Source organism: Arctopsyche grandis, chromosome 8 (assembly GCF_051622035.1).
Source record: "Arctopsyche grandis isolate Sample6627 chromosome 8, ASM5162203v2, whole genome shotgun sequence".
Lineage (NCBI taxonomy): Eukaryota > Metazoa > Arthropoda > Insecta > Trichoptera > Hydropsychidae > Arctopsyche > Arctopsyche grandis.
This window is the reverse complement of record NC_135362.1, coordinates 3090808-3108890: the sequence shown is the minus strand read 5'-3', so window position 1 is coordinate 3108890 and position 18083 is coordinate 3090808. Positions and strand designations below refer to the sequence as shown.

Below are 18083 nucleotides of genomic sequence, written 5' to 3'. Positions count from 1 at the left end.
ATACGTAAGTATATATTTTACATAAGTAAAAATAAAATAAAAATGTGCCAAAGACATGATTAGGTTGACAGTGGAGGAAAGCAACGTCATTTTTTTTATTTCCACTAGTCTTTAAGCTTTAAATATTATTTAATTTATGTATTATTTTACCAATATGGCCCGTTGCCAACCTACCCCGCCCCAAAAGGATATTGCTCTGTATGTATGTATACTTTATAAATAAAAACGAGCGGTCAGTAAACCGCTTATTGTTTTAAATATTTTTTATAAGTCAATGATCGATAATATAACTGATTTTCTTATATTAATTGATCAAATCAATCTAAGTTACAGACCAAATAAATACATGCATTGGATTAATATTTAAAATAAATACATTTTTTTCTTAAATATTGATGATTTGTCTATCAATTCAACCTTCCACACACTGCATATCGCATGTACTATTGTTATTAGAATTTGCACGTCTTCGTCAGCGCTTCTGAAACAATGGGACGAGTCGGCACCGGATCAATCGCCATATATACATATTTTCATTTAATTTTTTTACAATCATTCTTATTATTATTTCGAGATGCGTTTTATTTTTCAAATACGCGCGTGTGCATAGAAATCTGCATACAAGAAACTAGAAATTGACGCACGCAACATCTCAATTTGCGAGCCAACGTGAACGTGCAGCAAAAAAAAATGCACCGCAACGTTTTTCGCCTTGAAATCGCAGCGGCTCTCAAACCTCGGCACTACCCATAGAATCCCCGGCTGTCGATTTGCATAGAAGCGTTTAATAGGCTTCGAGTACAAATTGCATTGAAAAATAGGTCTTTGAAAAATTTGCATGTTTGATCTTCACCAAGTTGTACCTATCTGCATAGGTAGGTAGAGATACCTGAGAGTCGGCGATAAGTAATTTATCATTGATCAGGTTTTCCCACGTTTATAACAAACGAACAGGTTGCTTTGCTCGTCGGTGCCACGAGCAATTCCACACCATGCAAATTACCTCTAGCTGAAGTTGGGTAGGGTATAGCTCGCGTCACTCGCGGTGTCCGATGTGAAAGAGCTGTGATGTGTCCCTTATCGAGTCGATTTTTATATTCGGTATGGAGCGTTGATTGAGCCGAAGTCTGGTAGATTTTCTAGCTCCGTTTAACTGCATTCCGCATCAACGTTGGTGAGTCACAATGTACGTGTATTTTATTATATCGGTCAAGCGGATGGTTTCGCAAGGACTTGTATAGATTGTATCGAAAAATTATTGATTTCTTACATGTGATAAGTTTGAACGGTCCTTGAAATTGTTGGCTATTGAATATTGAGTTGCTTAGTTTTTGTGGTAAAAGTTGTTGCATCTTATGGTAAGTACTTCATATGTACGCAAGTATTATCTTTCCATTTTAATTTTACGTATTGTAAGATTTGCTGTATAATATTACTGTTTTATAACTTTTAATTTCGCACTCTACACTATTTTCATTTTGTGCCGAGTTCTAATAAGTTTGACAGTCAATGAATTTCAATACATACATACGTATACTGAAAAACATGCATATTAAATTATATCACCCTGTCTTATAATTCTGATATCAATTTTGTATATTCTATCAAGTTCAAAACAAACTTTAAGAATTAATGCTTTAAATCTATAAATCGCTTCTTATCTTATTTAATTGTATCCCAAGTATTATTATCAAGTAATTGTAATCTGTAAGTAATTATAATTAACATTTAATTCATTTATGTACCTACTTAGATTTTTTTATAAAACATTATTTACTTAGGCATCAAACTTCGGAATGAATTTATATGTATTTTAAAAACCAATAATTTAAAAAATTCTCATCCGCATTACTTCTTAAATTATTACTTTTTTTTATATTTCATTAAACTTTATATCACCTAGAAATCTCCGATAATTTCATAACTTCTTTATCATTTAAACAAACATATGCATGTATATATATGTATGTATATGAATTCATACTACAAAAAATATAAAATAAATTTTTCATACTTCAATTCATCATATTTGTATACATTTATACATAGACATTCACCATCCACTGCTGGATGTAGGCCTCTCCAACACGCTTCCACTCTACACAACATAAAAAACCTGAATTATTCCAGTATCTAGAAACATAAAACACAATACCAATTCAAAAATGGACATACAATACATACACCAAGCAATCGATATATAAGATTGTTAAAATGAATAATGAAACATCTTACAATAATATCATCTAAAATGCATTTTTATGTCAAAAATGCATAAAATAAGATTTTGATAGTATAATACATATTTTCTTCAATTTTTTCAGTCAGAAGTATATCACCATCATCATTTAGTCATTCGTCAACTAGATTTAGGTCTCTTCAACACGTTTCCATTCGTCTCCGTTTTGGACAACTCTCATTCATCTCACCCCACATATTTTCCTGATTTCGTCTACCCATCTTCACTTGCGTCTTCCTTTTACCCTTTTGAATTCTCTAGGGTACCATTTAATACTTCTTTTGTCCACCTTTCGTCCATTCTTCTAGCCACGTGGCCCGCCCATTGCCATTTCAATCTCTTCAGTCTACGCAATATATCCACTACCCTTGTCATACATACCTAGGTATGTATGTATATATGTACATATGAGTTGTTACATTTGAAAGTAGCGGAAGTCCAATTTTCAGTTCCAAAAATACTATTTCTGTTAGACCTATCATACACCACCAGAATTTTTAAATATTTTTAAACGCAAAATATTATACCAGTTAATATAATACTTTGCGAAATATTTCTCGAAATGAAGAAAAGTGGACTTTTGCCTCTTTTAATTATAATGGCTCATATATTTCAATATATAAATACTTTCTATTCATTTTAACTATCAAATTTTGGTTGAAAATCTACAGTTTTTAATTTAGAACCACCAAATTTGGCATATTATCCGATTTCCCGAAAACTTTTCTTTATTACTTTTCTTTCCACAACTGCAACTTCAACACTCGCCCAAGCAATGCCAGGCAATTCAACCATACATTGCATAATACCAGGCATAAATTCGTCCCTGATTTTCATCAATAGTGGCAAACGTTTTTAGCTGTAAATCGGCATGAACTTAAGAGGGCTGTACACCTGAAACCTTAATTTTGTTACCGTTCCTTTCTTCGATATATATATTGAGTGTATGTACATATTGAGTGAATGCGACAATATATATATTGAGTGAATTCGACAGTTGCGTTTCGACCAAATAAATTTTAAAAACTACTATTTTCATCTCCAAAACTGGACCAATTTTTAAAAAAAAAATCATCATCGGTATGAGAAAAATACTTTCTGTGCATCTATTGGCGTATTTTTTTTTTTAAATCGACCGTTAAATAATCACGCTGGACCCGTTTCGTGGGTGTAAAAAAGAGGTGATTTTATAGATGTTTGGCGGCTCCTATGTCCTATAAAAAATAATAAATCAAAAAAATAAAACGATAGATGCACCCCAATGGTGGATATCCAAAGCATATTAAAAAATAATTTCTCTAGTGCCATAATTGAGGAAGGGAGAAGTATAGTACGTTTGTATGGACAAGGTGCTGCTGTCCAGCCCTCTTAAGCAATCATCCAATACAAAAAAAATATTAAAGAAAATTGCAATACGAATATATGTACATATGTATAGTAAATACTCACATTCTAATATTTTAATGAGAAATTACATTCATCAACAGATGAAACTGTTGATGAACAACAAAAAACTCTACTCTAGTAAAAATCGATCTGAGAGCTTTATTGTCGCGGCCGGTGCAAGCAGGAGCACTCACCGATCGCTCAACGTTGCGAGAGCCGACAATAAAAAAACGTGTTATGCTAATAAATCCCTTTTTGAATAAATTATCTTTCTGCTACGCAATATCTAACGTTAAACGCAATCATTTGCATATCGCTCTCCTGCACTTGGGACGGTGTGCGTGCACCACTATATGTATGTATGTACCTATGTACGTACGAGTACACCGCAGTGAGTCTATCTATGCGAAAAAGGCGTGATGAAACCACCAGACGTAATGTTTTATAATAATTCCGACGACCGAGGGGGGTTTTTATTTTTACAATATAGCGGACGAGAGCCGCAGATCTAGATAAAACAACGAAAAATGTAATATGCTCCATAACTGTCGGCCGCACACTACTATGAAGTATGAAATCGCATTTTTTATTTTTTATTGTTGCAAGCTTTGTGCGATACTACTTGGTTGCCATTTGAAGTAGTGTACTTGATTTGAAGTATTGCCTGTTTATTGTTTTAAATTTATTATGATCTTATGCGGGGCTGTCGTGAGGGCGGGAGACAAACTCTCGTCAACTTGACAATGATCTATTAAAAAAAACTAATTTAAAATAACAAATCTGCACTCGACAATGCCGTCACGATGAACTTCTGGATGAAAACGGAAAAGGCAGTAAAAATAAGTTTCTTTCATTATTTGTATTCATTATCAGTCAATCTAAATAAAATTTTAATATATGTAGATACATAATAAAAATATTCCGCATTGAAAGCTTTTTTTCATATCCGTGCGCAATTTAGTACATAAATCGTGTTCTTTTTGAATTTTTATATAATGTTTTATAATTTAAATGTACTTCAAATAATTAAAAAATTGTTTTTTTCGCAATTTTTCAACATATCAAATCAAATAAGGGAAATAATTTGTTTCGAAATTAAAAAAAACCCTCGTCGTTTATCTTGGAAAAAAATATATAAATCATGTATATATATATATATATATATATATATATATATATATATATATATATATATATATATATATATATATATATATATATATATATATATAGCTATGCATATATGTAGATATATAGCTATGTAACCAGCAGCATAAACTAGTGGTTAGCATATAATGCTTTGAGTGGTCACCGGTTCAAATCCCATTGGTTTCTGCTGGCTAGACTTTGGATTTGTGACTATTAGGACCATCGTTTTATTAGGACCTCTATTAGGACCATCAATTTATCTGATTTTCATTGAAACGGTTCCAACAAAATAGCCACCTTACCATTTTCTTGCAAATATTGAGTTTACAGCAATTCGAGTTATATAAAATGCTGAAAATTTACAAATTTAACCAAAGATGTCTCTGTGGATGGTAATTGATATGTATTTACTTTGTATAATACTAATAATACTTGTCTAAAATGGTCAATGTTTTTGGCCAGAAAGGTGCATTTCATTTACCTGTTAGATGTTCCTAGTACAAAATAAAATAAAATATAATATGTACTATTTGTACTTGAAAACATTCTGAAAACGGATTGAATTTATATCAATTTAATAAAAAAAACTGATATTTTCTATATTTAGAACAAAATTCAAAAACTTAATCTTAAAAAAAATTTGTATAGAATTTGGGCAATTCCGGATTATAACGCATCTTATCGGACGCTGCATAAATTAATTGCAATAATTCTATCAATCAATCTAAATATTCTTAGATATGGCATGAGCTTTGTTATAAAATATAACACTTGTTTCTTTATTGTATTCACGATATTTCGATAGTACGATTTTGTATAGAATTCAAAACATTTTAGGTCATGGGAACTTTAAAATTTCGTCAGAAATTTCAAACTATGCACATCTAAAGTAGAGGAAATCTAAAACCCATTTCTGAAAATCTTTATTTAAACTTATACTGCAAGGCAGAAATATTGTTGTGCTATATGAGTAGGTCAAATACGATACATTATTTGAAAAGTGATCGATTCAGTTGTATATTTACTATTTAGAAGTATTATTTTCTGACATTTCCCAACTCTGTATACATAGCTATGGAATGTTAATGAAGGAATTTTTTTCCTTGAAATTTATTTTGACATAAGTAAAACATACATATTTATGAACAATACAAATATAAAAATAATAATTCAAGCAACAAAAATCTAATCAATGTATTTATAGTCACCATATTTAAAAATTGAAGTTATCATTTCTGAAATTGTATGATTGTATGAAAGTGTTATACACACAGATGTATCGAATTCGAGTGATGTGTTACATAGATTCACAGTATAATAAGAAATAATAAAAATCTTGTAAAAAGTTCAATCTGCTAGCTCAAAGGAGCAAATTAAAATCCTGCACAGTACCACGAATCACTCTGTATACAGACATTTGCCACTAAATAAACAGTTCAAGTTCATATCGAACTAATTAAGCCGACGGTGAATAATTGCTAATTGCCGTTCGAACATTCAGTGCGTCTTCTGCGCTTCTCAACTTACAATAGAGAAATATCGATAAAAAATAAAAGCGCGATACAAAAAAGAAGTAGAGAGAGAGAGAGAGATGGAAAAAAAGGCGAATAAAGAACGACTGAGTGGAGGCTGTAGTTGTATGTCCATGGGTATTGAAAAATCAAGATAGACGCTTCTCGATACACGGACAAGTGGGTTATTTGCCAGGGGCGCCAATTTGAAAAGGCGCCGAATCATCCTGTGTTTTCAGACGTCCATTTGTGTGGGTATAAAACCAGGCGCAGAAACGTGACAGAAGCACTGCTCTAAATTTCAATAGAATGGATAGAATTTTGCCACCGATTATATTGTGTTATGTAGGATGTACATATGTATTATATATTATAGTCCGACGGCTCTAGAAAAAGCTTTGATATGTTTTCTATTATATATTGAGAACAATGTGTTAATGAGAAACATAATAGCTCATTTTTAATATAATAAAACACACATAGTTGGGTTCGATGACAAAAATGAAAATATGGATGTAATATGAATATTTAAACACAGGTAAATTTCGTCTTCATTCAAGTGTACTAATTGAGCAATTTTATAATTTAAAAGGTCAAAAACTAATGGTGGAAAAATAGTGATCGAATAATTGAACTTAATCTAGTATTGGTGAATTGAATTATTTTTAAATTGCTTTGATATAGGATTTTATATTAAAAAAGTATCGAGCTCCGTTTTGCAATGCTTAATAGTTTTTCATTCATAAAATCTTGTATTTTATTTTTAAATAATAATATTGTTGATTGATTAGATGTATATTTATCATTTCGTAATAATATACATATGTACATGTATATACATAAAGAAATTTATGAAAATAATCAAATTTAAAAACAGTAAATCATTCAAAAACCTTACAAATACTATCAATATGTATATGTATGTATTGTATTAATTATTAATATATATGTATGTAGAATTGCAAATTTAATATTTTTCAACACTAGATTCTATTATAAGTTCAAAATTTCAATTGTACGTATAATAAGATACATATATAAGTTTTTTTTTAGTATTAAGTCATTCGAGTAGAATAGTATGATGTTTTATACACTTTGTTTTGTATTGAAAAGAGTAATACCCAAGTCATTAAAAAACATTGCTTTCCAAGCGCTGTTTGCTCGTACTTACAATCTATTCATTTCCATAAAGTTTTAACTGCAAAAATTACTCACAAATCACAAATCAAAACATCATTTCGATAGTGGTAACAAACGACGGAAAAAGCGCAAGTTCTCAAACTTTTTTACACGCGATGACATCATTACTAGTACCGTACAACCCTCACCAACTTCATCCGCACGAAACCTAAAAACATATTTCATCCACACACATATAAATACATATATTCATGAAAATTTTAATTAAACCGCACTATTCTAATTACAATTTTTATTAGATACGACGTCGAGGCGACCGACCGACGGGAAAAATCATTATTCTTTTCGGCCATAAATTAATCAAAAAATGAACGAAAAAAACGTCGTTGCATATTGAATCGAGAACGCCAGAAGAAATCTAGAGTGCAAGTGAACGAAAAAATTATAAAAAAACTTATAGAAAATCGTTCACACGTAGTTGGGTATGGTGGTCGCACCACCATACCACCATAATCGGAGAGCACCGTGTATTTATGGCTTTAGAATTAGGTAGCTCGATCGGCAGAAGCACCCGGCCGGATATGGAAAGGTTATCGCGTCGGTTTCCCTTAGCAGGCTTTGAATTTATACGCACTTGCTCGTATATGAAACGTATAAATCAATTGCACGCCGTTGTGGTTTAATTGAGAAATCACCGATGCCGAAGCGAAAAAACATCCATCTAAACGCATTTTATAATAAACTATATATGTGTATATCTAAGTTAATTGTTCGCCGAGATCGTAAATCGAGAGTGCGTGAGGAAAAATTGCATAGATTTGCATACTTGTGCAAGAATGTTTATTATAATATACATATACATATATCGTACGTGCATCGAAGATCGAATTTTGTAAGTGTATTAAATCAACGTCGCTTAATCTTGTAAACGTCAAATGTAATTATTATTATGCAAATGGATGTTTCAATCCATGATTTTAATATAAAAAAATTGAACTTGATTTTTAAAATAATATAAAACACCTACAGTAAAAACAATGCGATGTTAATATTGTATATTTTCATACTACGAATGAAAAGACAGATTATTTTTTGACTTTTATTGAATACAGGTAAAAAAGGCATTGATTTTATATACAAAATATATTTAAACAAATTGAAAATGTACATAAGCATTAAATAAAAAATAGCGATGCAATTTCCGTCGCATATTTCTGTATAAAATTTAAGCGCAAAGTTAGTTGTTATAAAATAATAAAATATTATAAAGGACTTTATAACAGAAAATAGCATTGCTTGATCAAAAGCAATTTAAATCAATTTCAAAATAAATTTCTTTGGCATATTTTCATACGATAATGATTTTTCGTATAGTACTCAAAAGTGAATTAAAGCATTTTCAGCATCTATGTACATATCTACATATCTATATTTGTATACGTCCTTTTCTGAATCGATGATTTCAAGGGACAAGCGATACCCCCCCCCCCCCTTACTAAAATTAAATTTCGACAAGGGAATAGTCTCATTGAGCAGTTCAAAAAGAAAATTTGTACAGGATTTCAAACGATAGCTACTCAAAAATTAACTAATGTTATAAAAAATGTAGTCGAAAAAATTCTCACTTTGGGAGATGGCAACTGGAAATTGATCTTATTAAAAGGATATTATATTTTATATCTAGTGAAATAAATCTCCATGCGTTTGATATTTATTGTTCATATAAATTTGAATGATATTATATATTATATAACATGTTTTAAATATCATTGAAATTAATTTGATAATAAAAAAGCTATTGATTCTTCAACATCTACTATAATATTTTTGCTCACCTGTAAGTGTATGTATGTAGATATATAAAGTTTGTACTGTATTTATTCATTTATTTTTCTAAAACATCACCCCTTCTTTGAAAAATATCTGTATCCGTTGCTGTCCTTAAATGACACATTGTAATAATACAATCAAAATATGGACTTTAAGATGCATGCTTTAAGAATATATGTATATACTTAAAGCATGCATCTTAAAGTCCATATTTTGATATGTAAGCACTGACAAAATATTCAAAGTTGCCTTTCAAAATTGTAGATAGATCTAGAAAAATCAGTCTAATTTACCTACAGCTAATATTTCAAGGTATGTCAAAGAAATGATTGTCAAAAAAAGATAAGATGAAAAAAAAACCAAAATCGATATAGATATGAGATTCGTCCAAATCGATCAATTATATAAAATATAGATGAAATCCAAGCAATATGAAATTTTGATTGTCATACAAATTAATTGATTATTTTATTTAAATTGAGTTTGATATATGTATGTATTTATGTAAGTAAATAGCTTTGCGCTTTGTTCTATTTTAATGTATTTGTTGATATTTTATTACTGCATAATGTAAAAAGGATATAATTATTTGATATTAATAATAAAAACTTGGGTAAATGTTAATATCTTCACAATTAATAGATTTGTAATGCATTTTCTCTTGATGTATTTCAAACTTGAGATTTCAAAACATTAAATTTTATTTGATTTGGACAAAATTCAACATTGGCCCTTTTATAAAAAAAAGGCCAAAGATATATAGTAATAAAAAAATTCGTATTAAAAACTGAGTACATTTCCCGTGTCAACATATTTCACATATATGTTCGACCACAATCAAAACGCCATTAATGCGTAATGACAATTTTTTTTTGAGTCATTTTTTGAACTATTGTCCATGAAAAACCGTGTGAAAATATCATTCTTTTTTTCCACACAATACGAAAAAAAAGGGATTTTTTTTGTGATTTTTTCGTACGAACGTCTGCGCGAATTTTACCGCCGCGTCGATCTTTGCTCGGAAAAATACAAAAAAAAAAAGCGACAAAAGACAATGCCAAATATCGGCCATCTTGAAATCGAAATTGCGAATATCGCGACAATGGAATATATTATTATTTAAAAACGCGTTATAAACTTCGTCAAATATGGACGCGCGCACGTTCAATGGTCAAACCAAGTTTAATTGAGGAAACGAATCACATTATGATTGCGCTTCGGATGTCGCGTTGTAAAAATTTTATACATGAAAAATATCTGCACTCCTCAAACTTTCGCAAATCGATACTCGACGACGATTTCTAATATTTTAAGAGCGAAATTCGAATCGATCACGTGTCGAAGAGTCGTTTCGTTGCACACTCGACGACGAAACAATTCAATCGTTTTGTAATACACACATACGTACAGTATTTCATAGGCGATAAAACAACTAGCAGTACACAGCACGTACCCATAATTGATGTAATTACAATAATATATTAGATTAACTATTATAAAATGGCGATTGATCATTGCCGCCGTGCCATACATTCGCGTGTGCGTAACTTTCCGACACACACTAAAATACAATTCGCTTTTCATTCATCGCCATTTAATATTAAAATATATGTATTAATACGCCTGAGGCTTATTTTCAGATGGTAATATGTAGCATTTTGTACTCATTGAATTGCACACGTACTCATCGAGTAAAAACAAATTGACTATGAAAGCATATATGAAGGCAAGTTAAAGCATTCTGTAAAAACCTGTAAACAAATGTATGAACAATTGGATCATATATATCTAGCTATAATCATCATCATCTACAACAATTAACCATTAACTGCTGGATTAAGGCCTCTCCAACACGCTTCCACTCGTCTCTGTTTTGCACAAATCTTATGCATTTCACCCCACACATTTTCATAATTTCGTCTACCCATCTTCCACGAGGTTGTCTTTTTACCTTTTTGCATTATCTATCTATGTGTATAAGAAAAGTAAAGTATTAATTCAGTAACGTACAATATTTAATAGTGAGCATCAATTTTTTAATCTAAACCAAATTCAAATTCAATTGAAATATAATATTCAATACATAATAATCATTTTCAATTGAGACAGTGCTTAAAATAAGTCAAAATTGAAGCATTTGATTTATTTTGATCGTATTATTATTATTAACTAAGTCAGATATGTATTATGTTGTGTTTTTCTGTATAATTTGATGATACTTAATAAGAAATACTATTGGTATTTTTGATTTTCCACGGAACAAAGTTTGAACGTAGTACTTGTAGTGTCTAATAATAAAAAAATAAATAAAACAAACTTGACAAAACGTTCTGAACGATTCGTCATCACAGTCGAATGAAGATTTGCTACATAAAGGTCGAAAAAAATACACAATTTAAAATTGTATGTGTGTGTGTGTCACATGAAGGTACTTTTATGGCGAAGGATGTGTGTAATTACGTACGAGGCCGCTTTATGATATATAAAAATAAAAATAAATGATAAAAAAATGTCATCAAAGTTGCACAATCGCTTGAAAATGTCCCCTGTCTATTGTCACAACAACAGTGGGAACGTACGGATTTTTCATTGTGAAAATCCGAGTTATTATTTCATTGGTGACGAGCGTTTTTAACCATAGTATGTACCTTCATGGAAAAAAATAAAATTGTACAAATACGAAATTATGGGAGATTTTTTCTAATGATATTTACAAAAGCGTTGTTGTTGTCTCTTTTTATATATATATTTTTTCGCGGCAGTTCGGACGATGGTTTGTTAATTTTTTTTACGTTATTATTATTATTAATTTGTGTGTATGTACATTTTTGGCCTAAAACGACGAAAAATCACATTAGTGTATCCGTTTTTTTGCTGCATCGCTTTTTATCTGACTTTCAAAACAAATTTTCGTACATACAGCAAACACATGTACACTTTAGAAAATATATTTTTGAACAATACAAATACTTTTTAATAATATAAACAGCAATCTAAGTTTAATATTCAATCGGAAGGAAAATCTAACACGTTTCGAAATATGAATAATATTTTTTAACACACTTGCACCTTATCTAAAACTAGCACCTAGTAGTTGTACGCGCAACAGAATTTTTTGATTTATAATTACGTATGCTAATAATACATAATACATAATAATAATTTTTATGCATTCAAAATCGAAATTAGCCTAACACTTTATACCCAGCGATATCAATCTTTCGATCTTTATAAAAAAAAAAAGGAAAACACGGAACATTTACAAAACAGCTTTTTAATTTTGTCAAAGACGAGCGTATGTATTATATTATAGTTTTTTTTTTTATACCGAATATGTAAAAGCGTTTACTTGTTTTTTGGCCAAAATATAATATTATATCGAACGAACGTGTGTGTGTCGTAAATTTTGAAGTGTATAATTATAGAGTTTCGTCTTAATTACATATAAATCAATTTTTGTTGTGACGCATACACTAATAGTTGATATTATTCAGATCGTTTCGATACACACGACGTATTTAGCGCTAAAGTTCCGAATTTAAATTGTAATGGAATTATATTACATGAAATTCGATTCTAAACAGTGTATTAAATTTCTCAATATACCCAAACACGAACGGGAATATTCCATAACCAGAAATTGGAACTCTAAAATTCGACTATTAGTATTCATTGCAACGCAAACAAGAATAATAAATTACATCATATTACTTGATAGAGCTTACACGTCTTTTATCATTCAAATTGATCAAATTTAAATAGAATCTAATACATCCAGAGATATGTAGTGATATCAAATTCCATAGAAAAGACACTTAACTAGGAAATTGACTATATAAATAGACCTGAATTACTATCAATTTTTCATTAAGTCGTTGACTTAAGGGACACTTCGTATGGAAATAAATAATAAAAATACTATTTTATTCTACGAAATACGTGTACGTGTTATGTTTCATTTACACGCATATGCCGATACATTTTCGAAAGGAAATTATTATCAAAGAATTAGTACAATTAGCAATCGAATTGTGCAATTGGAACTCGTTCGCGTCACGGATCATTGATCACCCTCTCGTGTGTGTGCAGGGCATTAATTAGTTAATTGATTTTGAGGGTATGCACCAGTACTACTACACGCTGCTATAAAATTAAATATAATAGGTTATTTGAACGGCGAGACGTGGACGTCCATAGTGAGGGTCAAAACTTGACCGAAAAACGAACTCATTAATCGCATTAATCAGACAAATTGGGTATTAAACAGTATTAAATACTTATGCAATTATAATTTAAACTCAGAATAGTTTAAATTTGCATCTGAAATGTATGCATGTCATAGATTCATTTAAATATTATTTGGTTATTTGATTATTTGGGGTTTTAAAAGAAGATATAAAGAGTTTGTACAAAGAGTTTATATCGTGTTACTGTGATATTTGTAATGAGAATTAAAATCAAATTGTCGATCGGAATAATGAAAGTTTCGGTCTTACGCGTGTTTACAAAAGAGCTCTAAAGGTTATTTACAATCGCCGTTGAGAATCTTATAGCTTTACGCACATTTGAGAAGAGGTTATCGGTCACAAAGGTGTTGCTTTTTTTACCGCTAAATGTATAAATTCAATTTTTTAAAAACGCTCAAACTTCAACGCCAAAAAAAAAAGAACCAGCAAAGGTATTATAATATGCACGAACTTTTTCATTCATCTGATAATACTGAATTTATTCTTTGTAGATTATAATTTAGGTGTATTTTTTCCGTCAAATGGAAATCTGTTTTTTATTGAATAATAAATAGAAGTCTTAAAGATTTATTCCTATTTTTTTACTAGTTTACTCATCGAAATATGTGAACAAAAACGTTGACAATTTCATTTCCTTCGTTTTGAGCGCACTTTTTATTTTTGAATTTACATTTTATATTGCGAAACGTTTCTTATTATTATGAGGTTATCTCTGTTAGGTAAAGCTATGCGTACGATTAAGTCATAACAATAATAAAAAATAACCGCCTTGTACTAAAAACCGAAACGAAAATAAAGCACGGCGAAGACGAGCCAGTGAACCGTTGCGCCATTGTACTACCGAATCGATCCATTAATTTTTATGACATTGCAAACATAACGATAATATAATACAATAGCGACGTTCCCGATTAAATTCACTAATAGTATCTACCGATTAGCGTAATTAAAATTTATTTAAAAGCGTCGATGACCGATCAAAAGCGCCGAGTTATTTATCCGACGCCAAGTACATATAATTCATACATAATGTATTCGATTTGACCGGATGGAACGTTGCGAATTCAGTATGAAATGTTGAGGGTGAGTTTATATACGGGTAGAGACATATGTCACAGATGGTCGCTGTGGATAACACTCGGATAATTGCGCTATTAATACTATGATTCCGCGATGAAACTTTGACCCCTTGCTATCGCACTTGTGTGCAGATAATGAAATGAATAAAACAATAAACTACATACGTGCCTATTATTATTATATGGCACGATTGTTTTTTTCCCTTTAATGTATAATTAGATAAGCATGCTTTGGGGAGCTTTAATCGATTGATTCAATAACTTTATGTTTACATTAAGTCCAATTAAAATGTTGCACATTTATTTCATAGTATTTTTATATTCCTAATTCGATATAACGAAATAATCTTCTATAAAGAAAAGATCAGATTAAGTAAAAAAAATCAGATAATAATAATAACAATAAATAAGATGATTCCTCAGCATATGCTTATGTCAACTTTAATGTGTGTACGTTTTTTAATATGATTCGAGACCCAATCAAATGTGTTTTAAATAATTCACTTAAAGGCATTCGAAGACATGTAAGAAGCTTAAATAATTACGAATCTGACAAAATGAAATGTTTCGTTTGAAAACTGATAATCCTACACGCCGATGGTTATCAAACTGAATTCTGTTTAATATATTGTATTATGCATATGTCATTAAATAAATCAATGCTAAATCGTTTTGATAAAATATTCACTTCAATCAAATCATACTATTATTATTATTACTATCAGCACTTTTTATATTGATGTATGTATTTTAAATGACATTTCTATGCCAAAACTTTTGCCTTATTATATTATAGAAGAATTAAATAAAAAAAAAAGAAACTTTTAGACATTTGAATACATCTATAAGGTATCAGATTCAAAATATTAAATAAAAAAATACACTTTTCAACATTTGAATATATCTATTAGGTATCAGATTCAAAGTGAAAATTTCAACAATTAGCATGACTACTTTTGAATGACTGTCAGTTTGAATAATATATTCCACAGGCATTTTAAAACCAAAAGTCTCCAACAAATGCGTGCAAACTGTGTTCTTTATTTATTTAACATATCATCATTGTCTAACCAATATCTGCTATGTTCACTTTTTGGAGATCTCGACATTTTGACCATTACGACTAGTTTACTAATCAAATTTTCATATAAAAAGACTTCTATGTGAAGCATTATACGGTGAACTGTGGTCGCTAAAAAAAATATCTATGCTATGTGCATAAGCCAGAATATTGTCAAATAAAAACTGCTTTACTATAAACAAACGCACATAGCATTTTTTTTAAACCAAAATCAACTGTAATGGTTAGTAAAATGTGTTTAGTCAAAACCCGCTATGTGTCAAAAAATTGATAATTTATAATCTGCGATAGATATGCACAAATTACTCTAATAATAAAAAAATAACATAACATTTGAATACCAAAAAATCAAATAACATATAACGTATAACACAATACAACTTTAATTTAAATTAGTTTTCAAAATCTGCCCCATATAAAATTTTGGCGACCGAAAAAATGTAGTTGCACTCTCGAGAGACATCCAAACTTTCAAAGATGCTCAAGGAGAACTAACGCAATAGAATTCCACAAAAAAAGTGTCCAGGGGTTAGGTAGTTGTATGCTATCCGAGAATGCAAACCTTTTTTTATGAAATTATATTGCGTAAGTTATTTTTGAGCGCCTTTGAAAATTAGTATTCAGTGCAACTTAGTGCATCTTTCCGGGAACCAAAATTTCTTGTTCAATATCTCAAAGTTATACTTTTTTGCACATATCATAGTTATTGGTTTGAAAACGACGAAATATGTACTTTTTAAAATGAAGAAAATAAAATGTAAAGCGCACAATCCGCACACACACACACACACCTACCTTTGAATAATGTTAGTAATAAAAAAATATACACACAATTTAGCCGAGATCCAGATAGATAGATTTCCAACCGTCACGCGATGATGATCGACATCGTCACAACACGGGACACACTCTTAGTTTTAAATTAGCGACACACCACTTCTTGTAATCCAATTTTGTTTATGCGTACATATATGTGCACTGCCTGTTACTTTACTTGCAAAAACGAACACTTGAACAGGTCGGGCAGGAGGCAGGGTGGGTGAGGGGGGGGAGTTAACACTTCACTGTCAACGCTCCTCGTCGCGATACTGAGCTTCGACGATCGGCATCGTGACGCACACAACGCGCACAACCTTCCTCGCGAGCGCCCGGTCGCGCAATGCCCGCCGCGCACCGCGCGCACCCAGACGCCATTCCATCTCGCTTGCGATTGGTCGATGCCGGCCGATCTCCGCCTCTCTTGCGCAGGATTGGTGCGCCGCCATCCATTGTTTCGGCGTTGGGCAGATGCCGGCTCGTGATTGGCCCGTTCGGCGACGGGGGGTGGAGCTCGCTGCCCCTCTACGATCGCTCGCGTACGCCACAGTAGTCGGTGTGCGCGAAAAGCTCGGCCGCAGTAAAACGATACGTCCGCAATGCGCGCTTCGCTCCTCGCTTTATTACATACATATATTAATTCACTATTGCATATCTTACCGGTGTTGTTTTGTTTAATATTTGTATGATTTTTCGTATTGATTTATCGAGTGGTTAATTTTTTTGTCTTTTTTCATGCACCTGCTATAAAGTACAACAAATATATTAAATCGTCGTTCTGCTATGTGCAAAAAGTATAACTTTGAGCGGTCTCCGTGACGAGACAGAATGTTAAATTACAGAAAAGGCAAATATCGGAAGGCAAAGATCGAAAATCGAAAGATCAAAAAAAAAGGGTGCATGGTAAACGGTACATACTCACTTAATTTGAGCGAGCAGGATACAACAGGAACAAGAGGAACAGGCTTTTCCTACCGTATTAATGTGCGCGCGCAGAATACGGGAGGAAAAGCATGTTCCTCTTGTTCCTGTTGTAACCTGCTCGCGCAAATTAAGTGAGTATGTACCGTTTACCATGCAAAATTTTTTTTGATCTTTCGACTTAAGATCTTTCGATTTTCGATCTTTGCCTTCCGATATTTGTGTGTTCTGTTATTTAACATTCTGTCTTGTCACGTAGACCCAACTTTGAGATATTGAAAAAAAAAAGTTACATTGTGTTTTTTTCAGGTATTCAAATGTAATTATTTATTTATTATTGTGGTAAAAGTCGGAATTCTCGACAGGGCGTACCCTCTAGTCTCGGAAGCGATTCTTGGTCGACCCGCTCCTTCATGTCAATGATTGCTCTTTGCGAGTACTCTAAGTATTGCCGTGCCCTGAATTAACTCGACTTTTATCCGATGAAATACTCCGATATATACTGCCTGGTTCGCATATAATTTCGGACGGTTGGGCAGCGTACGGAAATATTCCGAATTCCGGTAAAAGTGGTTATAATTTCGTGGATCCAAATGATAGTGAAATACATACGCAAAATGTGGAAAATATGTGGATGCGTTTGAAAAGAATGATGATGCGTCAATTTGGCGCAACGCGTGCCCG

At 31.5% G+C, this 18083-nt stretch overlaps 1 protein-coding gene across 2 annotated transcripts in view; it reads right to left on the bottom strand.

Moving 5' to 3' along the window:
* Positions 1 to 16823, bottom strand: part of LOC143915320 (homeotic protein distal-less-like) — a 111275-nt gene extending 94452 nt beyond the window's left edge. For both annotated transcript variants that reach the window (XM_077435894.1, XM_077435895.1), the window contains exon 1: positions 16494 to 16823. The gene's annotated coding sequence lies outside the window, so the exon portion shown is untranslated. The remainder of the gene's footprint in view (positions 1 to 16493) is intronic.
* Between the last annotated feature and the right edge of the window lie 1260 nt (positions 16824 to 18083).